The sequence below is a fragment of the Pseudochaenichthys georgianus genome, chromosome 22 (genome assembly GCF_902827115.2).
Source record: "Pseudochaenichthys georgianus chromosome 22, fPseGeo1.2, whole genome shotgun sequence".
NCBI lineage: Eukaryota > Metazoa > Chordata > Actinopteri > Perciformes > Channichthyidae > Pseudochaenichthys > Pseudochaenichthys georgianus.
In genome coordinates, this window is record NC_047524.1 from 27454163 (window position 1) to 27481565 (window position 27403).

Sequence of the window (27403 nt, forward strand, 5' to 3'; positions counted from 1 at the left end):
TATCAGCAAAAGTGTGTTTATGGAGTTGTTTATTTGTATTGTATGTGCAGCAAGTATATATAAGCAGCTGTTTGGGGAATCAGACAGACTCAAGCTATAATCGTTAAATATCTATTAAAAGAAAAGACACATACAAAATCTAATTCTGAAAGTAAGACACAAGTCTGTAGGACGGCAGTAAGCAGAGGTCTGGGTGGAGGATGTTCCTGATCGCCGTGTTGCTTTCTTCAGCACCTCGGGGGGTCCAGCTGGATGGCAGCTCTGTCCTGATGATCCGCTGTGCACTTTTCAGATTAGGGGTCCTTCTCCAGCGGATCCATTTCTCCAGAATTGTCCTAATTACAGAGAAAAACAAAAAAGTGAATTAATCATATTAAAAACACAGGGTTGCAAAAGTATTATTGCAACATTTAACTCTAAGCATGTCAGACAAACAATCACTAAAGGATCATTTAAAATGATGTATTGTTCTGGTTTTTAAAAAACTAAAGAGATGAAATGACAGTCACACGTGCATCCCTTTGACAGCACTGCACAAACTAACATCAAGCTAAAGGCTGCTGTCTATTTTTGATTGTCTTATCATTATTATTATTATGGGATTAGGATACATTAAATACAATTTAACCTAAATAAAAGATGATCAAATCTGGTAGAAATATTTAAAATAGGCTTTTCTTTTAGCCCTACCTCAAAGCAGCAGAGCTGAATAAAAACGTTGTAATGTTGTCCCAAAGTTCAATAAACAGTAAAACATTGCAACATGTCAGAGAAATAAATAAAGCTAACAGCAGCTGCATTTTCAGGGTTCTTACACCTTTTACAAAGTCAAATTCAAGCACTTTTCAAGCATTTTCAAGGTGCATTTAAAAGCTTTTCAAGCATCTTACAGCTGTTGTAAATTACATATGTATATACACATACTCAAATGATTATTTCCCTACCTCACATTAAATCAGATGTTCTTTATGCTATAAACAACCAAATGTGTGTTTCATAATAGCATTCTACATGAGGATGAAAAATTAAAGAAAAGAAAACTAAGTTTAATATTTCAAAAGGAGTGACCCATCTGTACGTAGACTGGGCCTCCCATATAACCTGGCTGAGCCAATATAAAACAATCCGCCAAATAACTTTTCAATACATTATTGATTAACATGTTTGAGGTCCTTAGGTTGGCAGTAAACATAAGGCTCTCCCAGGTTAGGCCAAAGGGTGCATTATATGCACTGTATCAACTAAAATGGGAATTTTCCTTCACATTGAATCAGCAATCAGAAATGGTGCAAATCAAATCAACTTTCAATCAGTCTTTGAGCTGCTTGAGTTGAAAAAGCAAAGAGAAAACCTGCACAGAACACTGCACTGAATCATTCAAGGTAAGGCTAAACAGCATACGGCCTATTAGGGAGTGTCTTTCAGTTCCTTGAGTTTGTCCGTTAGCTGTCTCTCTAAAGTCTCCAGATGTCTTTCCTTTCCCTTAGCAGCTCTTCGAAGGCCATCGGACTGGGTGATGAAATGTAGTTTTCCTTGTGACTCAGCTTTTTCTGCGTTATGATCAGCAGACTTCATGAGGACCCTTATGTCTTCCTCCATTCTCTTCTGTTTGGCTTGTATCTGTGTTATCTCCTCCATCAGTCCTTTCCTCTTCTGTGTCTTCTTCTCATCTTGCTTAAGACATCTTTGGTCATCAAGACACATGTGATACTTGTGCCTGGCAGATGCTGCAGAGAGGAGCAGCTCTTTTGTGTAGGCTATGTTGAGCAGCCCTCCAACACTGTGCACATGGTGCATTATTCAAGTACTGTACTTAAGTACATTTTTTAAATACTTGTACTTCCATTTTATGCAACTGTGTACTACTTCTACTCCACTACAGTTCAGAGGTAGATGGTGTACTTTTATTCCACTACAATTCAGAGGTAAATGGTGTACTTTTACTCCACTACATGTATTTAATCCCTTTAGTTACTTTACAGATGTGGATAATTGATGTGAAATATAATCAAGTGTTGAATCAGACTTTAGTTCCAGCTGGAGTAAATTCACAAGCTACTAGGGGTGTAACGGTATCCGTATTCGTCCCGTACCATCACGGTTCGGCACATGCAGTCACACGGCGAATACGCCTTTTTTACGAGTGGGAAAAAAGTCTGTCACTCAGGGCAGTGTTACACTATATATAATCCAGGGGGTGGTATTGCGCCTAAAAGCCAGCCGCCCGTAAATAACAAATTAAGAACAAGAACACAACACAACAAAACGAACACAATACATGAAGAAGAAAAGTTAGTATCTATGGCAAGTTCACACAACACTCAGAAGCTAGAAGACCCAACTGCTTCTTTTAAATCAGGTGTGTGGGAACATTTCGGGTTCCCTGTGGACTACAACAATGATGGGGTGCGAGTTGTGGATCGGACGAGGACGGTGTGTCGGCGTTGTTCGACAGCGGTGCGGTATGCTAGTGGTAACACGTCAAACATGCTCAATCACATCCGAGTCAGTCTCAGTCCCCAGCGAGAGGGTTTTCTCTACGGCAGGTGACATAGTTACCGCCAACAGATCTGCCCTCACTACTGACAACGTAGACAAACTCATCTTTTTGAAGAACAACTTGAAAATAGAGTAAAGCTTGAGTACCTATATTTAGGCATAATAGCCTCACACACTCACAAGTTAATGACACATGTTAGACATTGCTCCTAAAGGTACAGATTTTATTTTGTTTTATCATTGTATTTATTTTATATTTTGACATCAGGAGATGTTATACTGTACAGTTCTGTATTGCCTTTTATTGATTGTGATTTAAACACTTATTATTTATTTTAACATTTTCAAGACATTCTTTTTAGTTGTACTGTTACGGTGTGTGAAGCAGGTAGGACCCAAATGCAGATTAACGTGAAATTCATTTATTTCAAGGCTATACTGACAAAGACAGAACAGAACACTCACAGAGGACAAGCCAAATCACAAGACGAACCGACACTGAACACAGGAAGAGACAAGACTAAATACAGGGAGGTAATCACAAGACGAGACACAGCCGGGCAGGGGAGGAGAAACACAAGGGCCACAGGTGAAAACAACTAGGGCCACCAGGGTGGGTGGAGGGGGTCATGAGGACGGGTTTGGGCTGACAACCCAGGAGCACCGCGAAGGACCCGTAAGGGATCTCGGGCGGACGGCCCGGGGGCAAGGCAGAAGCCGAGAAGGGGGACTCGGGCGGACGGCCCGGGGGCAAGACAGAGTCCAAGGTGGGGGTTATGGAGGGGCGAAGGCCACCGCGGGCAAACTCAGGGGGCCAAGCATGAGGGCGGGGGCCGCGGCCGGGAAAGTCAGGGGGCCGGGCTCGAGGGCGAATGCCGTGGCTCTCAGGGGGCCGGGATCGAGGGTGAAGACCAGACAGCTCCGCAGGCCGGGCAACTCGAGAGGGGCCTCGAGAGGAGAACTAGAGAGGGGACTCGAGGAGGGACTAGAGGAGGGACTAGAGGAGGAACTAGAGAAGGGAACTCGAGGAGAGACTAGAGGAGAGACTAGAGGAGGGACTAGAGGAGGGACTAGAGAAGGGAACTGGAGAGGGGACTCGAGAGGAAACTTGAGATGGGACTGTGGCAGCTGGGTCTGGAAACATGGCTGTGGGGGCCGGAATTGAAGCCAGAATCATGGCTGTAAGGTCCGGTTCTGGAGCCGGAAACATGGCTGTAAGGTCCGGTTCTGGAGCCGGAAACATGGCTGTAAGGTCCGGAGCGGAAGCCTGGACCCTGGCTGTGTAAGACAGGTAATCCAGTATGGACGCAAAGCTGCGTGGGCCGGTACTGGAGCATGGAGGCATGGCTGCTAGCTTGGCTTTGCGCCTCCTTCTCTTAGCAGCCGCCTGTTGCATCAAAAAAGCTGAATCCGCAGGGTCCATTGGTGGTCAGTTCGTAATGTTACGGTGTGTGAAGCAGGTAGGACCCAAATGCAGATTAATGTGAAATTCCTTTATTTCAAGGCTATACTGACAAAGACAGAACAGAACACTCACCGAGGACTTTTTTTTTTTTTTTTTTTAATTAGAAAAATTCACAATTCAACATTTTCAATTTTTACCTGTGGTTTCAATGTGGCCCTGCATTTAAAACAATCAAACATAATAATCATGCATAGCATGACAAAAATAAAAGAAGCTTAATGCAATTTGCCAAAAAAATAAATAAATTGGATCTTAATTGAATATCCCATCATAGTTAACAAAAATACAAAATCAGAATACGAGAAACAAATAGTTACAGAGATTCACATTGGGACCTTTCACTCCCCCCCTCACCCCAAACAGCCACAACTCCTTCCATACCATCGTTTTTAATATTCTATCCCCCCAACACTTATCAATTAGCCCTTTCACCCGTTCAAAATACACCTTTAGCTCTCTACATTAAAACAATTCATGCATACACGTTTCCACCATTACCTTACACACATCACACTCTTTCTTCACCGTGGCATCCAACCTGCTTATGATCAAATTGTTGAACACCCTGTCGTGACGAAAAATAAAATCAAAATGCTCACATTCAATGCTATTCCATTTCACCCTTAAATTACCCCATATCTTCCGCCCATCAAACTTTTCACAAACATTTCCCCACACACGCTCAGAAGCAGGTCTTCTTATTTTACCTCCCCTCAGCATTTTGTAAATCACCCTCGTGTTGACCGAAATAACGAGATCGCGGATACAAGTGGCCGAGATGGGTTTCCTCCGCCGGGTGGCTGGTGTCTCCCTTAGGGATAAGGTGAGAAGTTCGGTCATCAGGGAGGGACTCGGAGTTGAGCCGCTCCTCCTTCGCGTCGAAAAGAGCCAGTTGAGGTGGTTCGGGCACCTAGTTAGGATGCCACCTGGGCGCCTCCCTAGGGAGGTGTTCCAGGCACGTCCAGCTGGGAAGAGGAAACAGGAAACATTTCAGTCAAGGGGCATCATATGACCAATATAGACAGAAGAGCAACATTTATTTGAACATTTAAGTCAATGATACCATTCCTAGGTGAACTTAATCAGTATGGAGTCAGATCAGTCTCAATATTAATAAATGCTCACAGAAGGATTTACAAATGTATTTTGCAATTTATATATAAATGACTCTCCACAACAATATCTCTCAATGCACTCACACATATTTATTGTTGTATATAAATGTACAAAAAATGGGCATTTAAACAGCTTTTTATTAATTCAAAGATGGCTCTGAATTAATAATCAAATATGTTTCCTTTCTTTACTACTGGATGAAATTACAAAATGTACCCATCATTTTCCTCATGCTAGTATAGCCACATAAAATTATCAAACCACCTGTTGAAATGCACCAGAATTGAGAACCGCAGTGACGCGTCCTAAAACCCGGATGTAAACTCCTTCCGGTTCCTTCGTCAAAAACGCAATGCAATTTCTCCATAGGATTTTGGAAAATAGCTGGAAATAAGGTCTATGGTTGACACACATTTAAGAGAAAGATCACGTTTTGTTCAGCCGGATAATCTCCACATGTCTACCCTAATTTTATAATTTTTGAATCATAAATCTAGTCGCCAAAAGCGAAATGCTAACGTTATGCTATAAACGAACTACAAGCCAGTACAAGCAGGGTCGCACGACTTCAACGTCACGCCAACTTAAGATCGTTTCAACTGACTTGCACTGAAACTGCACTTTGAACACTTTAAATATATTAACATTTTAAACTGTATACCCCGTTTATCTAGGGGTGTGTTTGTGTATTTTTGCGTTTGTGTGTATTGTGTTTGTTTCCCGGGGAAAACCCTCACGAGAAACACCGGCTGTTGTTGTGCCTGCTGTGGCGTTAAATTACTCCGTTCTCCGCTTGTAATTATGCCGTTTCAAGCTTCAAAGTTATATTTATCATCTGAATTTGCCGAAACAAGTTTAATATTCTGAAAGCCAAGACTCTGTTTAATTTAAATCAGATGGAAACAAACTGTAACGGACCCTGCCGTGTTATCTATGATTACTATACTCTTACGTTCATAATGTCAGCCGGAGGGAGGGGGGGCGGCGCTGCTGGAAGAGCAGAGTGTGAGTGAGAGGTGCCTGTCTTCGTCCCTTCACAAGCTTCAAAAATGTACTTATCGTGTGATTTTGGAAATAAAAGTTTCATATTCTGACAGCCAAGACTTGGTTTGTTTAAAATAAAACAAAACACCCGAACCCTGAAAAAATTGTTTTTTACGTAAATCCACGTTTATTCTGAAATGAGCCATTGCGACTTCCGACTGATTTCGATAGAGCGGGTCACATATGGATCTTAACAAATATCCGCTATATCAGATACCTGTAGATCAACTGTTTATTTCACATGAGTTCCAGTGTGGCAGTTTTTCACGGCTCCCCCTGGTGGATCCATGATCCATTGCAGCTGGTTTCATTATAATTAAATGTATTTATCAAGGGGGCGTTTCAAGTCCTGCGGGGGGGTTTTCCTTTCAGCAGGGGCCCACCCCGTGCCGATCACGGACCCGCACGGGTAGGCGTCTGAAATGAAGCGCTACATCTGTATACAGCAGTGTTAATTAGACCCTCCAGAAAAACGCGGGCCAAAATCCTTGAATATGCGGGCTAAAATCCTTGATTATGCAATCAAACATGCAGGGTTTTATGTGATTTTATGCGGTGAAATTGCGGGAAGTTGCGAAATATGCGGAAAAAATCAATATTGGGCTGTCTTTATTTATTCTCTCTCACACACAACCTGCCACTAACGTTAAACCCCTTTACTATTCAATTAAACACATTCAATGTTTATTTATTGTAAAAGCAGTTGGGCTATTTTAATCACACTCTCTCTCACACACACACACACACACACACACACACACACACACACACACACACACACACACACACACACACACACACACACACACACACACACACACACACACACACACACACACACACACACACACACACACACACACACACACTTACTTCTCCGCCTCATTCTATTTTCATTTACTCGTTCGTTATCTGACCAGCTTCAATCTTGTAGGCTACTCACCTCGTTTCTTGTAACCCTCGAAAGGGTTTTGGAGGTTGATGCCTCGGTGAACGTGAGTTGTTTGGCTTTCTTGTCCGCGCAGCAGAAAGCATTTTCGAATGTTTGAATGAATCAAAGTGGGTCGTCACCGTCGATGTTCTCTTATGCTCCAACACACAGTTGCACGGGGTGCAGAATAGTTTCCCCCCACTTTCGTGCAAGACATCGGGGTACTGCTTTGCCCGGTCTTTAGCAGAAATGTTCGTCGGTAAATGAGATGGATTCGATTTTTTCATCTTGGTGTTTTCTCTCTTGTGTGAGCTCCACACGTTCACTCTACGGTGTTGCTTACCTTCTGTGATGCGCGAGCTGATGACGTCGCGTCATCATCATCACTTCACATCAAGACGAGTTCACTTTTTTTTCTTCTCAACTTTGTGTGGAAAAATGCGGGGATTATGCGGCCTTTTGATAAATATGCGGCCTTTTAAAAATCTGCGGCATTTTGCTGATTATGCGGTAAATTCTGCGATCGCAGAATCGCGTTTTTCTGGAGGGTCTAGTTAATTAAACAATATTATGTGTAATGCTTTTAACTTTTTTTTAAATCTGAAAATACGAATAATGAAAATCCAAAAATAAACAGTGTATTAATGTACACCAGTGTTTATGAAACAATATTATGCGTAATGCTTTTAACTTTAAAATATGGAAATATGAATATTAAGTATATTAATTATGAAAGATTAAAATACACAGTGTATCAATGTACACCAACGTTTATGAATAAATGCAAATGTTATAAAATGTGTTGACTACAATACTTCCACTCAAAGACCAATGTATTTATGCACACTACAATCTATTCATTTCATTTCAAACCTTTATTTATACAGATAAATCCCATTGAGATATTTTTCAAGGGAGACCTGCTCAAGTAGTTCCACATGAAACATAAAAACATAAATAGAACAACAAAAGGACATCATACAGCATCATTTACATAATTATCCACATAAACAGGTACCAATAGCTTCCGATTGACTAGCATCCAACCGAGCTTTAAAAACATTTAGTGGCACCAGATTGTTCAGTTTCCATTGAATTTGCAGACTATTCCAAGACAGAGGAGCTGCGCATCTAAAAGCTGTCTTCCCTAAGACAGTCCTAGCAGTTGGCAAATTTAATAAAACCACAGCATTCGATCTCAGGCAGTAGCCACTTACAATTTTCCGAGAGATCAGGGAGCAGATATAAGATGGAAGTTTCCCTAACATGGCTTTGTATATGAAAATGTACCAGTGACTGAGCCTCCGTACAGTTAGCGAAAGCAAACCAGCCCTTGCATACAGGGTACAGTGATGGGTTAATGCTTTACAGTTTGTCACAAATATTAGTGCACTGTGATAGGCGGCATCTAAGTTGACCAGGCAATTGGCAGGTGCATTCATATACATCAAATCACCATAGTCCAGCACAGGTAAAAAGGTCACAGTGACTAGCCTTTTCCTGGCCTCAAGCGAGAAACAGGACTTGTTCCTGTAGAAGAAACCTAGCCTAACCCTTAGCTTTCTAAGCAGGTTATTGACATGAAGTTTAAAAGTGAAACAATCATCAAGCCAGATACCAAGGTATTTGTAACAGGTAACCACTTCAAGTTTTATTCCTTGCGTAATTACAATATCTAAAACAGGCTCTAGTGTCTTTTTAGCTTTAGAAAAGAGCATTACCTTGGTTTTCTCAACATTTAAAAGAAGCTTTAGTTCAGAGAGCTGAGTCTGAATAATGTTAAAAACAGCCTGTAATTTAACACCAGCCTCCTTAAAGGAGGGACCTGCACAGTACATCACGGTATCATCCGCATACAAATGTAAAGTAGCTTCATCCACATTTTTACCTAAACTGTTGATGTAGATGGAGAATAAAAGTGGACCTAAAACAGAACCTTGAGGAACACCATTAGCAATGTTCAACCACTCAGAAGACAGCCCATCAAAATGAACACATTGGGACCTTTCAGAGAGGTAGTTTGCAAACCACCCCACTGCATGGCTGGATATACCAATACTGAGTAGCCTCTGCTTTAAGATGCGATGATCGACGGTGTCAAACGCTTTTGAAAGGTCAATAAATATAGCTGCACAACTCTGCTTATTATCTAAAATACTCGCCACATCATTCACCACTTTCATTGTGGCAGTGATGGTGCTGTGTTGCTTTCTGAAGCCTGACTGATGTTTAGACAGGATGTCATTTGTACATAAAAACACCTTTACCTGTTCACTCACTAAGCGTTCAAGAACCTTAGCCAGAACTGACAACTTAGAGATTGGCCTATAGTTATTTAATAAGGTGGCCTCCCCTCCTTTTAGCAAAGGCAGGACATACGCTGACTTCCACAATTTTGGAATTGTGTTAGTGCTGAGGGAGAGGTTAAAAAGACTAGTGAGAGGTGGAGCAATACAATAAAAAAGAAAGGTTCTACGTTGTCCGGACCAGCCGGTTTCTTAGGATCTAACTTGGTTAAAGCTTCACAAACAACATCAACAGTAAAAGGGGTAAAACTAAAAGGGTTTTCCAACACACGTTTTTCAGAGTCACATACTGTAGTGTTCACAGAAGCAGAGTTAGTGACAGAATCAAATAGAGAACCATAGGACACAAAATGCTCATTAAAGCAATTTAGCATAGTAGCCCTGTCCGATATAGTGCCATATGCTGTGGTAATGCACGGAGGTAGCTCATTACGGATATCACCGGTGGATAACGATTTAATGGCTTTCCAACATTTTCCAGGATTATTCAGATTCTTTGTGGTTACTGACAGATAGTACTTTGATTTAGCACTTTTGATATGAGAAGTGAAGCTATTCCTTAGCTGCCTAAAGCTTAGCCATTCTACCTCTGAGCCTGATTTCCTAGCCTTTGCCCAGGCCTTGTTTCTCTCATGAAGGAGACTGGACAGATTAGCAGAAAACCAAGGATTGTCTCGTCCCTTTACTCTAAATTTACGCAGGGGTGCATGTCTATCAATGATCTCCATAAAACCAAGATAATAATAAGACCATGCGGTTTCTACATCAGCACACAGATCAATTTTACCCCAATCAAAATCAAACAGATCATACACAAAACCCTGCTCCACAAAATGTTTTTTGTCTCTCTTAATGATAATGCGAGGTTTAACCTTTTGGACCTTAGTGTCCCTAATTGTGGCTACAACACAGTGATCACTCAGATCATTTGCAAATACTCCCACAGATGAATATTTATGGGGAACATTAGTTAAAATTAGATCAATTATGGAGGATTTATTAGGGGACTTAATGTTAGGGCGAGTAGGACTGTCCACAATCTGAGTAACATTTAAAGAGATACAAAGGTTTTTAAAATCCTCTGACACTGCAGTTAACTAGTCCCAGTTAAAATCTCCAAGTAGCACTATTTTCTTGTAGTCTTGTGATAAATGTCAGAGGCCAACATAGATTTGTTTAGCCATGTTTCTGATAAAACAATGACGTCAGCGTCAGTTGAGCTCGCCCAGATACGGACAAAATCTAGTTTACCTAACAGACTGCACACATTCAAGTGGATGAAACCCAACCCAGACCTAGCTTTAAAATCAGCAGGAGTAGCGATCTGACAACTACTACTGGGCGGACCAGGGTTAGGTTATACATTTCCTGACTATGCCAAAATACTATGTGGAACGGATTCTAATTTAGAATCAGAAACCACATGTAATCTTTATCTAAGTGGTTGCTTAAAAAAGCAACACATTCATCGACCTGACGCAGACCCCCATTATTGTTGTTGTGAGCGGCGTTGGGGAGAAAATTGGCTTCGTAAACGGTGATGTCATGACGCAGCACCAGTCAGGCTCTGGGCGGTGCAAACACAACTGGGGCTAAAAAGAAGAACCAGTTCGGAACCAGAAAAGCACAAGCACGGAGCTAGAACTGGTTGGGTGGAAAAGGGGCAATAGAAGTCAACAGAGTCGTACAGTCCACTTGAGTTTTTTTGTTCACGTAATATGTTGATAGATTAACGTGACACCAAAAAAAAACTTGCAGTTCTTCTTAAATAGTATTTTCTGGCAGTGATCTTACTTTACCATATGTTTGCTTTTGAATTAACGGAGCACATTTATTCCGTGTCAGCATCTCTCTGTCTCTCGTTCAGTTCTCGCCTCTTCTTCATATGCCGGCCCCTCCCTAATTCTCTATCTTTTCATCCTAATGTTTTCACAACTCTTCCTCTCCTCTTTTCACCTTCTCAGTCGCCCTTCTCTTCTCCTTCATGTTTTCCCTCCATCGCTCTCCCGTCTCCTCCTCTCTTTGCTTTTTTCCCCCTGCTTCCTTGTTCGCTGCCTCCCTCCCTTTCACGCTCCCTCCCCTCATCTCTCTCTGCATTGCAGTATCTCTGTCAGCCATCGGCAGAATAGGCAGTCTGGTGTGTGCCTGTGTGTGTGTGTGTGTGTGCCTGTGTGTGTGTGTGTGTGTGTGTGTGTGTGTGTGTGTGTGTGTGTGTGTGTGTGTGTGTGTGTGTGTGTGTGTGTGTGTGTGTGTGTGTGTGTGTGTGTGTGTGTGTGGCACTGCAGTCCCTCCTAAGCAGCTGGACACGAACTGAGATGGATAGCCTTCGTTCAGCCCATATTTCCCCTACTCACTCTTTCATTCTTCATCTCATTGTCCCTTTTAACACACTTTTAACTTCTCTTTTTCTACTCTCATGCCAAACGCTCCTTTCTCCCCTTTCTACTCTTAAATTAAGCCATTTCTTCTCATTACCTCCTTTAATCAATTTTCTCTGTTATCTTCTCTTCCAAACTGCTCGTCTTCACAGTTATTATTTCCCTTAGTTTGCTAACAATCTTGTTAATGTGTTATATAAACACATATTTGTATAATTACTTAATTGGAATCTGGTGCACTTGTACTTAAAATCACGTCGTTCTATTTCCTTTGTGTAAGCACATTTGTATATTTGGATGTAACTATTAAATGACATATTTATATTAAAATAAGATAAATCTTTATTTACCCCTTAGATAAATCCAGGTGTTAAGACGGCGCCGGAATAGGATGGAAGCCAAGGAAAGAAAAGGTAAGAAAATATCAGTATTGAAATCAGAGGGTAATAAAACAAATTAAGAATCTAGGTTACAGTAAAAAAAAAAAAAAAAACTACAATAGTATCAGGTGAACCTGTACATATAATACAGATGTGAATTATTCTGAATATTATAACAATAAATTATATACATTTGATTCATTAATTCATTGATAAACCTCAGTAGTCAACAAGATAGCTTACTTTTTGAGGTGCTCTTCTAGGCATACAGGCATTTTAAGTCCATGTAGATAGATAAAAGTGTTGAAACATAAATAACATAATATAATAATATCAACATAGTGTAAATTATCTTTTTTTGGGTTGTTTCATCATCATTGCTGTTGCTGCCATGACACCTCCATTTCCCTGTGAGGATTACTAACTGCTTATCTCATACATGCACTGTACATGTCAGATGATCACCATTTCCAGACCCTCTCCGCCATAACCAGCACAGAGAACAAGCCCCCCCGCAGTGCTGATGAGTGAGAATATGCAGCCTTCCTGTTAGCGGGCACACACTGCACTGCCTCGCCTCCTTCTGAGTGCTGACTCTTCAGAGCGCTGTCTTCCTCCTCCTCCTCATCTCTATGGCCGGGACCAGTCAGACTTCCCCTGCAGCGATGAACCCTCACAAAGTTTCTTCTGCCGTGCTGGCTGTAATGCCTCGGGACTCTGCCCACATAGCGCCTTGTTGTGAAAGCCAACGTCTTTTTTCAATTGTTTTCAATGAGGATGTGCCTTCTCCAGAAAAAGTGCTGCATCCAGGTTTTTTTTTTTAACACTTGGCTGTTTTTATGCAGCCGCTCCGAGCACTCCAAGATTAATATTTTTAAACTTTTCAGAAAAATAGCAAATAACGGAGAAGAAGCTTGTATTTGCCATTTCTTTTAGATGGAAGCAATGATAACAAAGATCAATCAAACACTTCCTCATACACATTTTTGATGGCAATAAACATCCATTTGGTTATTATTGGGAGAAAACAATGTCAAACAATTATAAAGAAGCAGAAATAGATAATAAAAGGCGAGGGTGCAAAGTGCAAACCCAGTCAGAAAGCAGTGATACATTGTCAAGCTATAGTTCTCCTAGAAACATTTTCAAAAGTGCTTGGAGCTTCTTCTTTTTTTATTAAACACTGGGAGGAGGCCCTGCCTGCGCCTTCCTGCCAGAAAATGTTCTATGTGGGCCTAAGGGCAGCTAATTTTCCCCGATCATACCCTCCAGACGTCTCCTTTGTTACACTTATAAAGAATCCAAAGCCATCAGTCAGTGCTTTAGATCTTCAAACTAAGTACAACAGCGTAATACTTGAACCGTCTATAGCTGTGAACTGTGCATAACGTTTTCATTAGTCGAACCACGTACAGCAATAAGATAGTTGGCAAAGTTGTGAGCGGAAGAGATGATCTCAGGGGACTGACAGCCTCTGCATGTCTATGATGACTGAGTGATTCTCCAGTCAAGGATGATTTTTAATCAAGATCGTTTTCTTGCCTTCAATGATGTTGCAGTAATGATCAGCTCTCTCAGACAGAACAGAACAGTGTTTCAGATGCTCATCAATAATAAACTCACTAACAGTCTCTTTGCATCAGAGAGCGCTAACAGGTGTGCTGGAATTAAACATAAAGGTCTCTGATACAGTGGTATCATGTCTTCTGTGGATCTTTCTAAATTCCTAACGATGCAATTGTGATTTTTTTCTTGCAGGATAAAACAATGTAATTGGTTGCATTATGGGAAATGTAGTGCTTTGATCTTGACCCTTCCTTGATACATATGGTGATAATATAAGCCTCTGCTGCTTATGACTTTGATTAATTTGTTTTGAGCATTATGTTTCGTAAATTAATGGAACTTTACTCCTTTACCTGGATATTGAAGATATTTTTCAAACTCACAACAAAAAGGCAAGCTATGTTGCAATAAAAGGAACCAAATATCCAGAAAACCTGTAATATGTGATGGTTATATAACCCTAACCCCTAACCCTTTCTTAAATGTCACTTTTTATTTCCCGATTATGCTTTTTTTGGTGTCCCCTCCTGTAGTGTGTTCTATAGGTTTTTGTGAATGTAAATGGTCTGCAAAGACTACAATCCCTGTGTTCCCTCCAGAGGAAGTTTCTCTCCAACACACTCCCCCCTCCATCTGAAACGCCTCCACTGGACTCCTTTGTTTACATCTGTTACATACAGACATCACTTTGTAACACTCTCTTCTATTGGCTAGCGCTCAAACACATTGCAGGTAATAGGCTAAGGGACGGGACATCTCTAAGCGGTTGGCCAACCACAACAGAGCCGGCCAGCTAACCAATCAGAGCAGACTGGGCTCTGGTTTCAGACAGAGGGTGAAAAGAGGTGCTGCAGCACAGGCAGTATGAGACAGATAAAGAGCTTTTTGAACATTAAAGCATTTAAACTAGGGCTGTCAGTCGATTAAAATATTTAATCGCGATTAATCGCATGATTGTCCATAGTTATCGCGATTAATCGCAAATTAATCGCACATTTTTGATCTGTTCTAAATGTACCTTAGAGGAATATTTTTCAAGTTTTTAATACTCTTATCAACATATGAGTGGACAAATATGCTTTATGCTAATGTTTATTATCATTTGAACAATGACAAATATTCTCATGAATATTAAACACAACAACCTGGAACCTCTCATACAATACAAATTGTGTGTGTGTGTGTGTGTGTGTGTGTGTGTGTGTGTGTGTGTGTGTGTGTGTGTGTGTGTGTGTGTGTGTGTGTGTGTGTGTGTGTGTGTGTGTGTGTGTGTGTGTGTGTGTGTGTGTGTGTGTGTGTGTGTGTGTGTGATCGTTGGAGCTATGTGCAACTCAAGGCATATGCTCGAACGGGAGCTGCCTGGACGCTGCAATCATGTTGCTGCAATAATGAGTGTGCTGACTTCTCGTACAATGTCCCACTGTCTGGCTTCCTGCATCAAGTCAAGTGCAACAACAATGCACGTAAGGTCTCTCTCTCGCTCGCTCGGGCCACACATACACACACCCTCCCGGTCCTCCAGATGGCCAGTCGGTGCCTGCCGGTGAGCGTGGAAGTGTGGTCTGCCACAAGCAGGCGGCAGGAGCGGGGCTGTCAGCATCAGCTGGTAGATGGTATTTTAAACTCGATGCGCTCTGAAACTACGGGGCGGCCGAGGAAAAAAAATACACATGCGTTAATCGCGTTAAAATAATTAGTGGCATTATTTTTTTTTTGCGTTAACGCGTTATTAACGAGTTAACTTGACAGCCCTAATTTAAACATATCACAGTAGAGACACTTGAAGGTGGGGTAGGTAAGTTTCAGAAACCGGCTCGAGATACACTTTTTGTTATATTCCATGGAATGCTCTTAACATCCCGATAACAATGAATATCTTAAGTGCTTTGACAAAAAATCCATAAAAAAATGTCATCTGTAGAAGCCGTAATACTGTAAAAAGTACAACCAATCCGATTGGATGGCCTACCTGCCTGTCAGCCTTCCATCGGGGCACAAACTTATCTCGTGCCCTCATTGGTCATGTGCGCGTTCGTGTGTGTTGGAGGAGGGGCTCTGTGAGGAAGTGGCAGATTTTCTCCGGTTGTGTATTTTCAAATTCTAGCGATCTCGAGCCGGTTTCTCAAACTTACCTACCCCACCTTTAATACTAATATGAACCTGAAAATGAGCATGATACTGTATGTCCTCTTTAACACAGAAGTTAATTTAAAAAAGACAACTTACACTTAAATAGCTGACACTTCGATCTTTGGCTTGAGCATTTGTTCTTATGTATTTGTTCAGTATCCATATAATGTTTCTTAATTTTCAGTACTGTTAATGTAAGGGTGAAGTTAGGCAATTAAACATTGTTAATGCTATTGTGGTACACGAGAGTACCTAGAGTACACGACTATCCACAATGACCAGCCTTCACCCTCCGCTATGATCACTACAGAAGTTTCCACATTATTAGACAACTGTTAATTAGTTTTTGCCTGTTAATATCAATGTAAAGCTCCAAGCGTAGTCACTTGGCTTAATTTCCTCAAGTCATTGCGTTGCTAAATAATCCGTAGACAGCCAAGAGGACAATTTCTGCCATCTGTTTTCCTGCTCCATCTATTCAGCATTTTAACTAATTTTATGTCCCATTATGCGCTCATTATTTTCAAATCCTGCTGCTTTTTGGCTCACCAGCTCATACATGCAGGTGCAAACCCAAACCATCAGAAATTCAACTTGAATACACATAGCTAATGATTGAGTATTATTATTGTTCATTTCTATTATTTCCCTCTATACACTCCTACTCATATGCACAATGTTGGTTTTTTAATGACCAGTTAGATGGCATAGCTAAACCCTCACACTCACTGAGACATTAATGATAATGACGCATAGGCCTGATGTGTGTGTGGGTCAGATACAGGACACGGTGTGGAAATGGGTTTTGCCTTTTGGTTTTAAAAATAGAAACTCCTCTGCTCCTAATACCTTAAACATGGCAAGGCAGACTGTTTCCACAAAATGGAATGACCTACCACCTGCTCACATTGTCGGAAATGACAGCGACAGTTAAGAGCCTGGCCTCGACGGATCTGAGTGTAAAGTTAAAGTAAATTGGTCGGGTATTAGAGTGCAAGGCCATGTAATGACTTGCTGTACAGATTTTAAGATGTGCCGTTAAGCTCACAGCCCACAGTGAAGTAAGGCTCACTCCCCCTCTGCACCCAGCCCCAGCTCCTGCATGAATATTCCTGACAGGTTAGCACATTTCTGTGGTTGGTTTGATGCAGAACAAATGAAAGTAAATGGCACTTTATTAAACCAGCAATAAAATAAAGCAGAGTACAGAAAGTAGGTACCTTGATTTTTAATCCTTAGTACAACAATGCTGGATAATACAACAAATAACAGTTCTGAGTGGTAAATAGGTACAGTATGTTCGGGCTGGCTCTGGCTCTAGCAAGCGGCTATATCTCTCTTCATCTGTATAGACTTACTGTATGTCCCATACATGCATGTTACTAACTTGACATCCGGGGCATCATCCTTGGAGGTTTTGTGTCCCTCACCTTGCAGGTTCCTGTATTAAAGATTGCTTCTGGATAGTGTTACATTTCGTTGACTAAAACAATGACGAAATATGTTCGTCAACGACCTTTTTTTCCATGACGAAAACGAGACGATGATGAGACGGCACCGACGGCAGTAAACAATAACTGCAACAAAATCATCATGCAATATCGTTGACGAAAAGTGACGAGACGAGAATGTAGTTTACTAAATAAAAACTATGCCAAAATCTCTCTTTACTTTCGTTGACGAAAAATGAGGAGACGAAATATTATCAAAGATAACGTTACATCTCTGATAGTCAGTTTTTCTCCCAGCAGTTCAATTTCTGGTGCTGCGGCTGGGCAGCAGCTGTGTGTCTGTGCTGCGTAGAGGTACATTTGAATTACACCGGGGCCCTTTCTCATTTCTCTAACTCCCCTCCTCGACTCCTATCCTCGAGACTTAGTCCCGCCCACAGGAGATGCGAGCGGAGGAGCCAAGGAGGGGAACCGAGGAGAGAGGAGGGGAAGCAGCAGGTGGTTAGAGAAATGAGAACTCCTCTCCTCTGAGCGGTCATTTTAAAGAGACGTCCATTAATGATGACAGGAGGCAGAGCAGCCCTCTGTCTGATGGACAGATGTGTTCATGACGACTTATATATTTACTTTGATTTCATTCACCGTGCGGTATAATGAGACAATAACAGGCTACAGATGCGGACACACACACACACACACACATATATATTTATATAAATATATACCATTTCAGAATCAAACAGAGCACTCTCATAATAACGTAACACTATCAGAGACTGGATATATATCCCCCCCCTCTCTGGTCGCTACAATGAGGGAAATAAATTACGGCCAAAAGACACCAAACCAACTGAGACCTGTCTGTCCGCTGCATCTACGCACTGTACAACACACACACCTACACACTGTACAACACACACACCTACACACTGTACCACACGCACCTACAGCTCCTAAAGCATATAATCAGGCTACAGCCGTTGAGTATTTTATTATGTGAAGCACTAAATGGTTTTAGAAAAATATCGACTCTTTGTTTGTAGATATCTACTAAACTAAAGCAAATACAGAGAGTAATGTAGGCCTGTTATACTGAGTGATATATATTATACACACTGCTCTGCTTTCTGCACGGACCTCACAGCTGTTCTCACTGTAAACATCGCGTCGCGATGAGAGCAGTTGATAAAATGATATCCAGGGGATGCATGCAGAGCTGTCATTGGCTGAGATAAGTCCGGCAGTGCGTCACGACTCTTTGAAACATCTCTGTTCCCGGAAATGCATCCACGAAGGAGTCGTGGAGGACCCATCAGTGTATCCTCGGTTATAGCTCCTCCAGAGAGCCTCCTCGACGCTCGATCCTCGGTCCTCGAAGTGCATTTAGAGAAATGAGATGTCCTTCAACATGGCGCGCTGAAATTCATTCAAATTCAATCCCCGAGGAGTCGAGGAGGGGGATTTGATTAAATGAGAAAGGGCCCGGGCAGCGGCACACTGTGCTGCGAGGGGGACCCAAGTTCCCATCAGCAAAAACACGTGGGTTTGCAATCCTGGCTCCAAAATGGTGGAATGAGCTCCCCATTGACATCAGGACAGCAGAAAGCCTGCACATCTTCCGGCGCAGACTGAGAACTCCACCTCGAGCGATATAATTACTAACAAAGAACTGCTAACAGAGCACTTATATACTAATAAAGGACTGGCTTATCGATAGCCAGTTGAGTAGCACTTGAAATACTTGGCTCTACGAAACCTGATGTACTTATATGATTCTGTTTTCTTCAAGGTTATGTCTTCCTGGTCGAATGTACTTATTGTAAGTCGCTTTGGATAAAAGCGTCAGCTAAATGCAATGTAATGTAATGTAACTGTCAGGAAGACTCGGGTCCAACTCATGGTCTAACTAACCTTATTTAACAGAAAATAAAATGGCAACAACACAGGGTATATGCAAGAATCCTGAAGTCAAATTTAATACCTTTTAAGACCCTTTCCATACATTTTAAGACCTCATCGCAACTTTGAGTTCTAACCGGTTACATTGACGACACAATTTACCTCACATTTACTATATTGATTGTAAGATAGCACAACTAAACAGAGTGCAGACAGACTACTGAAGCCTCCTCTCCACATGAACTTCAACCTCTCTGTGAAGGTCAGGTTTAATGCAGTGTGCTGCTTTGTTGCTTCTGTACTCTATGCTCTTTCATTCCAGTAAAACCATCAGAAACCAGTAGAAACCACTATTTGACCAATAAACAAAACAATTGACAAAACTTTGAACTATGAAATATATTAAACTTTGGTGAGCTTCAGCGGGGTAATGCCATATAGGAGCTCCCTCACAAATACCCAGGGGTTAAATTGGGCTGGGGCTGTCCGGGGTTAAGCCCGGCACATAGGACGATGCTCTGACGTCATCACCCTCACACATTTGTCATATGTTTACAAAAAACAATATATATGTTAAGACTTTTCTCGTTCTTAATATAGACTATATTTAGGGTCGATATGTGTTGACCTTACTTTAAAATAGCAGTAAAACGCAAACGCAAAAAAGTCTTCCGTTCAAGCGCATTCGATTCATTAACATGTCCGTTCACACTAGACCGCTGGAAATGCTGGAAACGCTGGAAACGCTGTAGTACATATGCCAGGCCTGTAAGTGGCGCTGCTGCCGCCACAAAATACACCAAAAGCAGCGAAGAAGACCCTGGAGCATGGTTGTCCTTCTGTTTATTCTCCGCGGTGGACGGCGTGTTCTCCTGCTGTATATCTCTCAGGTAGTCCACCAGCAGATAACCCCCCCCCCCCAGAGCGGAGCAAGGCAACGAAACTTAAAATAAGAAGCAGCATTTTATGGCACGCTATCCATGGGGCCGCCTTGAGGGGGTTTCCCGACATGTTGTTTCAGTAAATTAAAGGGTGTTTCATGTTGTCGTTGCTGTGGACCTTCTTAATACCTTGGAAAATGAGGTTTAATACTTGTTAATACTTTTTAATAGCCTTAATTTTCGCTAAATTGATTTATCAACTTTTAATACTTTTTAAGACCCCGCGGACACCCTGCAAGGGCTTGGGAGCAGTGGTTGCACTTGCGTTAACCAATTACCCCCCCCCGTTAGCGCGAGTGAGTGATAAATTGTGTACTCTACGGGTAATAATGGATTATGACGGAAATGTTACAATCCTGTCCGTCAAAATGACTGACAACGAACAAGTCTAAAGCCACCACTGCTTGGGAGAAAGAAACGATGTGAAATTTGGGCCCATTTTCACTACAATGAGGCGGAGAAAAAAAGCGAATGCATTGTTTCATCAGAAGGGAAGCAATGTGGCCATAACACAGCTGGTAAACACACTACAAACCTGAGCAGATACTCTCTGCAAAGCTTCTTAATCAAATAAGGACAAGATATAATCTTATTTATTTATATATGCTAAAATGACAAATTATTGGTTTTGGCTAGACTAGTTTGACTGAAATGTTCTATATAATCTGATGACTAAAAAAGACTCAACAGTTTTCATTGACAAAAAGTAGACTAAAATAATTAGTTTTCTTTGACTAAAATAAGACTAAAATGCTCAGACTTTTAGTCGACTAAAACTTGACTAAATAAAAACACGATGAAGGTGACTAAATATGACTAAAACTAAAAAGGAAATTTAACAAAGGACTAAGACTAAAACTAAATTAAAAAATAGCTGATGAAATGAACAATAGTTCTGGATCACAAGACGTGGCAATGCCTGTGGTCCTGCCTGACGCCCACGTTATCATTTTTAGTGGCACCTGGATGATAATTAAAATCCACCTGGATCTCTCTTTTTCATATGTGTTCACCTGATAATTTTAACATTGCATTGCCTGTGTGGTAAACTTATTATCTTTTTAATCAATACAAAGAACATCCACAAAATGCACTTATGTCCATCCGGGCAGAGGGTCCCGCCTCTGTTGCTTTCTAAACCGTTTGCTAGGGGTGTAACGGTATCCGTATTCGTCCCGTACCGTCACGGTTCGGATGTCACGGTTCGGATGTCACGGTTCGGCACATGCGAATACACGGCGAATACGCCTTTTTACGCCTTCTTCATGAAGAAGAACAGTTATGACGCGTTCACACAACACACAGGAGTTAGAAGACCCACCTGCTTCTTTTAAATCAGCTGTGTGGGAACATTTCGGGTTCCCTGTGGACTACAACAATGATGGGGTGCGAGTTGTGGATCGGACGAGGACAGTGTGTCGGCGTTGTTCGACAGCGGTGCGGTATGCTAGTGGTAACACGTCAAACATGCTCAATCACATCCGAGTCAGTCTCAGTCCCCAGCGAGAGGGTTTTCTCGACGGCAGGTGACATAGTTACCGCCAACAGATCTGCCCTCACTGCTGACAACGTAGACAAACTCATCTTTCTGAAGAACAACTTGAAAATAGAGTAAAGCTTGAGTACCTATATTTAGGCATAATGGCCTCACACACTCACAAGTTAATTACACATTGCTCCTAAAGGTACATATTTTATTTTTGTTTTATATTTATCATTGTATTTATTTTATGTTTTGACATCAGGAGATGTTATACAGTTCTGTATTGCCTTTTATTGATTGTGATTCAAACACTTTCTTGTTATTTATTTTTAATATTTTCAAGACATTCTTTTTAGTTGTACAGTTGTACATTTAACCTTTTTGTTTGACATCAGCCAATATAAATAATATGGCCATCTGAGTGTTACTGTTTGTGGTTTGTTTTTAACTGTGTAATATAGTTAATGATTCCAAATGTTAGAGTTCCTTATTTTCATACCAAAACGTGCACTACTGTAAAAAATAAATAACAGCAAAAAAAAATTATGCATTTGGGACTTTTTTTTGCTTTTCCTTGTTGTACCGAACCCGTACCGAACCGTGACCCCCAAACCGAGGTATGAACCGAACCGTGACTTCTGTGAACCGTTACACCCCTACCGTTTGCCCATTAATTATAGGGTTTTTTGGTGTTTATACATATTTGCTGTGAGACTCTTTGGACAGAGGGTGTCCTTTTTTGTTCTACACTGTAAAGCCTGTAGGAGCAGACACAGTAGTGGTGGCTTAAAGCCCAGCTCTGCTCCGCGCCGTCCGTTTAGATGAGCCTGGTCAGATTAATAAGAAAAGGAGTTCAAAACACCGGCATACAAGTTATAACAATAATCTGATTTTAATGGTAAAAAGACACAATACGAAAATACAGAGTGCCCTGTAACAGAGCACTCCGGGCTCCCCGCTCCACTGCCGTGCGATACAGGTATCGGGACCGGCCAGTCAGCAACAGGGGGCACCGTGCATGAATAAACAACAGTATATATGGACCTTTTTGGGGCGGAGAGTCACTTCTTATCTTCCACTGGATTCTACTCCTTTAATTTCCCAGGGAAGGTTTCACACAAACTATTCTTTCTCAAACAATCAAACATTGTACACAGATATATTAGTGTCAAACATTGGCCCCAAAAAGAACCTTGAAAAGTGTGTGTGTGTGTGTGTGTGTGTGTGTGTGTGTGTGTGTGTGTGTGTGTGTGTGTGTGTGTGTGTGTGTGTGTGTGTGTGTGTGTGTGTGTGTGTGTGTGTGTGTGTGTGTGTGTGTGTGTGTGTGTGTGTGTGTGTGTGTGTGTGTCAGGGTGTCTGGGAAAGTGTATGTGTGTGTGTTGGTATCTTAGTCAGGGAGTGTATTGTGTGTGTGTGTCAGGGTGTCTGGGAAAGTGTATGTAAGAAGGTTTATATATATAGGATTACTTAAAAACAGTCCCAAATAATAGCAGCATAGGCCAGTATCCTTTGTCTACACAAATCTGTCATATATGGAGCGCCATCATTAATTAATTCACGATAACAACTATACTTTTCAAGATATCTCTAACTTTTCATTGGGACAGCTGTTTCCCACATTCCCTGAAAAGTGTTAGCCAAAAAATGTCACTTCCTTATTGTACACTACTACTGCAGTTCATTAACACCTAATCTAAATTAAAATGTCTAATAGATCTATTTCAGAAACTTGTGCATATAATTATTTTCTTGAGTCAAAACATTATCAGGATCTGTAAAGCTCTGCTATGTATTTCATAACTCATTATATTAATTTATCTTCAATTCTGGTCCACTTAAAGAACAATGTTACCCTCTTTAACAGTGCGTGGAACCTTGGGTGTCCGAACATGCAACAATTACTCCCTACTTTATCAAGGATTTAAAAACAGAAGTCCTTTCGTATGTCCATCCGAAAGCCCTCCTATGGTAATAACTATGCCACAATGGTGAAACCAGTACCTCAAATTGAAATACTATATTTTGTTTAGAACTAGCTTTCCCTTCAACATGACCTATATAAAGAAATATTTGTCTGATCTTATAGAGCTGTTACTAAAACTCTCCCTTTGAACTGATCAATACTGTAACAAATTAAAACACTACCAAATTCACACATTAATAAAAACTCTAAAAGAATAATTTGTAAACATGATGAAAAGATTGAAGAATATGGTTCTATTCTGTACTCCTAACTCCCAAACACCCACTACTTAAAGTCTAGTGCACACTTCCATCATGCCCCCCCCCCCTCCCTCATCAGTGTGTTTTAGGATGATTTTTCACTTCACTTTAATAGTTTTCCTCTTTACCGCTATTTTTGATTTACCAATTGATTAATTTATGGTTAATACATCTTCTTATCTTCACTTATTTATCAAGTCAATTCAAGTTCTTTACAATACATTAGTAGATACCTTGTGGAGTATTCACAATACCTAATCCCCTCTAGGATATGAAATCCGTTCATCTTTAAGCAGATACTATTTCCTTATTTATCTTTTGTTCATGATAACAATGGTATAACAACCATACATTTTACCCATAGCTAGTTTCTATAACAAGATTATTATGTGTGACATAATAATCAGATGTCTTGTTTGCTAAACAAGAATATTAAACTTTAATCTTTTCAGTATTCCAGACCATCATTTAAACAAGCAGCCTCTTATCTAAACACTAAGCATTAAGGTTTCTACACCACCCCCTGGGAAACTCTTGCACAATTATGCTGTAAAATCATTGCATCATTCCTCCAGAACAATCTGAGACAAGCATGTCTCAAGATTTTGTCATAATGAGCACAGTCAGTGATGCAGCTGTAGTCAGTGGCAGGGTCCCCAAAAAAGCTAGGACCGGCCCTGGTCAGTGGGCTCCAAGGAAACTCTCCCTGGCATTGGGATGAGGGAAGGAATCACTTGGCAGACACACGTTGTCCTCTGTACTGCAGAAATCCCCCAAAACCGCAGTACCTCTTCACACCACTGTTGCCTTAACAACGAGGCACAAGCAACATGTCAATATCTCCTCAGAGATGCGTTCTTTGCACACTTCTTCTGTTTGCAGTGAGCAACTCTTCACCAACACACTGATTCAGATAACCCAAAAGGTGGTGCAGAACTATCCAATGCTGCTGTAATCACATTCAGCTACTGAGAAAAACTCAATTTGAATCTCTCTCCCAATTGGTTACAAAATAAAACGGCTGAGGTCAGGAATGCTGAAACATGTGAGTGTTAAAACAAAGTAATGATAGTAGTCTGCCTATTCTTTATTACTTCAGTTCTAAGTTAATAGGCAAAACAAAGACACCCTCCAACCACTATACTAATCTTGTATCTACTTGGTTAATTCTATTCATTTTCAAATTGTTTATCTAAGTTGTGTTACAAGCATGGTGAGGTTGTAACAGAATACACAAATAACTGTAGGCCTATTCAATCCGCGCCGTATTTGAAAACTGTAATGAATTAAAATCAATATTTAAGGACGTAATATAAGTTAAATATATTGTTAAGCTAATTACTGTTTTATTGTGAAGGCATCTCTGGTGAACAGCGGCCTGTGGCTTTTATTTTTAAAGGCCGTTCCGGAAATATACTCCGTAATGTGAACAGTGAGTTTGACTTCTATAAACACGGAAAGTTACGATAACAATCGTTTTAATGCATTAAATAAAGTCATGAAAGAGACAAGGAGGGGAAACGGCGTGTGGAAGTAAGCAATGAACTGAAAATGCCACCAATCCTCTGTTTTAACGTGAACCACTTTTTCCCAATCAGTTCTCAAAACCTCTCATAAAACCACAAAGTGACATAACTTATCCTACAAAAATTCAATGCTAAAAACAGCAAATTATAGTTTCTTATTTATTTCAATATCTACTACTTCAGCTCCCACATTGATCTATTCATTTTCAATGTTATTCACTCCAACTTCAGACCACTCGATTATTCACTCCTTGTTTTAAATTCAACGCTCTTTCTTCATGCATTTAAGAAGAGAGCAAACAGGAGAGAGAAAAAAGAAGGAGGGGGGGTGTGGGTACTCTCACAGACACCCCGGCTGGAACAGGCATTCCAGGAGGAGGGGGGCTTCCTTGAAACAAGAATGACTTCGTATCTATTTATCTGACTAGGTTAATATGTGTTCACTTGTATTTATTAATACACTGGACAAATCTTGTCGTTACTCTTAATGTCCTTATTCTTATTTATTTGAATGTCCTGTGAATTCAGACGTGCACACAGTCTGAATTCAAAGTTTTCAACGTGGAGCAACACAGAATATTGAAGAACAAAGGGCAGCAGCTGACCACAAATGAGCTTCCTCTGTCTGATGAAGCTCCCAGCTTCTGCCAACCTTCTCCGGTCACTATGTTTCTGCTCTCTCTTCTCAATTATTACACAGATTCTACGTAAAAAATCACACAGTTTATTACAGAATTTTCCCAGCGAGTCAGCCGTGCAAGACTACCTCATGGAGACCTCGCTGGTTCACTTTACTCTCTTTTTAGTGAGCTAAGGTACTGGACTGCAATACCAGACTCGTACACACACTTAGTGCACTATAGGTCCGGACTGCTCTACCTGGCTCTTATAGACACACTTATCTACAGTATACTGTATTTTCACACACACACTTAGTGCACTATAGGTCCGGACTGCTCTACCCGACTCTTATAGCCACCTAGTGCTCCATAGGTCAGGACTGCTCTACCTGGCTCTTATAGACACACTTATCTACAGTATACTGTATGTTCACACACACACTTAGTGCACTATAGGTCCGGACTTCTCTACCCGACTCTTATAGCCACCTAGTGCTCCATAGGGCAGGACTGCTCTACCTGGCTCTTATAGACACACTTATCTACAGTATACTGTATTTTCACACACACACTTTGTGCACTATAGGTCCGGACTGCTCTACCCGACTCTTATAGCCACCTAGTGCTCCATAGGTCAGGACTGCTCTACCTGGCTCTTATAGACACACTTATCTACAGTATACTGTATTTTCACACACACACACACACTTAGTGCACTATAGGTCCGGACTGCTCTACCCAACTCTTATAGCCACCTAGTGCTCCATAGGTCAGGACTGCTCTACCTGGCTCTTATAGACACACTTATCTACAGTACTGTATTTCTTTACCGTGACTAAGAACACTGAGAACGCCGCTGACAACTCTAACATTTTTGTAGTAAAGCCAATCACAGATTTTGGTAATCAACAGGTATCTGTTTTACCTTTGTATCATGTAGGACGCCCTGGTGTAGTTGTCAGTGGTGTCCAGGTGTCCTCCCCTGGACTGAATTCGTCCGCTAGCTGTCGGTGGTCCTCCTATAGACCAGCACTCATCACGTCGCAGGTCACCAAATTGTAGGAGCAGACACAGTTGTGGTGGCTTAAAGCCCAGCTCTGCTCCGCGCCGTCCGTTAGATGAGCCTGGTCAGATTAATAAGAAAAGGAGTTCAAAACATCGGCATAAAAGTTATAACAATAATCTGAATGTAATGGTAAAAAGACACAATACGAAAATACAGAGTGCCCTGTAACAGAGCACTCCGGGCTCCCCGCTCCACCGCCGTGCGATACAGGTATCGGGACCGGCCAGTCAGCAACAGGGGGCACCGTGCATGAATAAACAACAGTATATATGGACCTTTTTGGGGCGGAGAGTCACTGCTTATCTTCCACCGGACTTCACTCCTTTAATTTCCCAGGGAAGGTTTCACACAAACTATTCTTTCTCAAACAATCAAACAT

General features: G+C 41.2%; 1 long non-coding RNA gene across 1 annotated transcript; it reads right to left on the minus strand.

Moving 5' to 3' along the window:
- On the minus strand, nucleotides 1-27403 carry LOC139436089 (uncharacterized). Its single transcript, XR_011645302.1, has 3 exons — nucleotides 27300-27403; nucleotides 26884-27082; nucleotides 1-335 (listed from the first exon to the last, which is right to left on the minus strand). It is a non-coding gene; the product is annotated as an uncharacterized lncRNA (long non-coding RNA).